Source organism: Coffea eugenioides, chromosome 2 (genome assembly GCF_003713205.1).
Source record: "Coffea eugenioides isolate CCC68of chromosome 2, Ceug_1.0, whole genome shotgun sequence".
NCBI lineage: Eukaryota > Viridiplantae > Streptophyta > Magnoliopsida > Gentianales > Rubiaceae > Coffea > Coffea eugenioides.
Window position 1 is genome coordinate 73,843,912 of NC_040036.1, and position 1,438 is coordinate 73,845,349.

General features: G+C 40.1%; 1 long non-coding RNA gene across 1 annotated transcript; it reads right to left on the reverse strand.

Moving 5' to 3' along the window:
- Positions 1–114: 114 nt before the first annotated feature.
- Positions 115–1,012, reverse strand: LOC113762754. The gene is made up of 2 exons (XR_003467258.1): positions 893–1,012; positions 115–336 (listed from the first exon to the last, which is right to left on the reverse strand). It is a non-coding gene; the product is annotated as an uncharacterized LOC113762754 (long non-coding RNA).
- Between the last annotated feature and the right edge of the window lie 426 nt (positions 1,013–1,438).

The window sequence follows — 1,438 nt, forward strand, 5'->3', positions numbered from 1 at the left end:
CAAAAAAAAAAATAAAATAAAATAAATTGTTTGTGTGTGTATTGTTCTCCCACATAGGCCAACCTAATGGGAAATAGATTGATATGGGAAATGATAGTTAATAGAAACAAACTGTAAACAAAATGCAGTAAAATTAAAAAGAAGATTTATAGTGGTTCAGCACTAAAATCGACGTCCACTATCCAAAGTCTTTCTTCCTAACTGGAATCTAAGAAGCTAAATTCCTTTGACAATTGTAATGCAAACTGATTGATATAAACCTGCTTAGAGATAACAAAGTGAGTCCCTTCCTTCCATTTGCCTTTCTTCAACAAGTTTCAACTTTTCGAGAATATACTGTTTACAAAAAAAAAATGGTACAAATTGATTAACGGGAAACCAACTGAAATAAATTCCACAAAAAAAAAACATAAACAATTTGATTGTAAAAGGGCAAACAAAGACACAATTTTATGTAAGCAAAGCAGAGGAAGAGGAATGGGAGGGGATTAAGCTCCAAAAACCAAGTCCAACCCATCGCACGAAACAAAAGCTGGTAATACACATAGTTGGTGCTACTGCGCCCGCAGCCGAGTTTGAAGAGGGGGAAGGTTTGAACGACAACCTGCGGTGGGTTTACTAAATTCCCCTTCTTTGAAAACAAGATTGACAGCGGACTCCTAAATCGACAGTTCGCTCACGCTTTTCGTGTTCATGCAGCTATGCAGTGGAAGGGAAGAAGAATGAAAGCTAAGAAGACGCGGACTTCTAGATCGATAGTTCACTCATGCTTTTCGTGTTCACGCAGCTATGCAGTAGAAGGGAAGAAGAATGAAAGCTAAGAAAAAATTGCTAAGAAGAATGAAAGCTGAGAATGAAAGCTAAGAATAATGACCGCGCACCGCCCACTGACCGCTAAGAATCGGTGAGTGCCAATATTGTGAGCAGAAATTTCTGGCTAGCAAAATCGTCCCCCACCGCCCACTGACCGCTAGGAATCGGTGACTGCCAAAATTGTGAGCAGAAAGTTGCTGACCGAAAATTGCTGCCGCCACTGGCCAGAGAAAGCTAAGAAGAAGAATGAGAATTGAAAGCGGTGCTCCCAAACCAAGAACAGGCCAAGAATGAGAAGAAAAGCATGAGAGCCACGCGGATGAGAAGAAAGGAATGAGAGCCACGCAGACAAAGGAAATTCCAGCGCAGCCACTAACACCGAATGACAAAGGACCAAAACACCCCTCAAAGCCACAAAAATAGGACCAAAACACCCCTCAAAGCCACAAAAATAGGACCAAAACACCCCTCAAAGCCACAAGAATCACGTGATAACCGGCTCATCCTGCACTGTTCACAAAGGCTATCACACTTTATATATGTAAGATATAGATTGAATGTACAGTTGGAAACAAAAAATATCTAATTTTAACAAAAAAAAAAAATAGTTCAGCTGCTAAAAGTA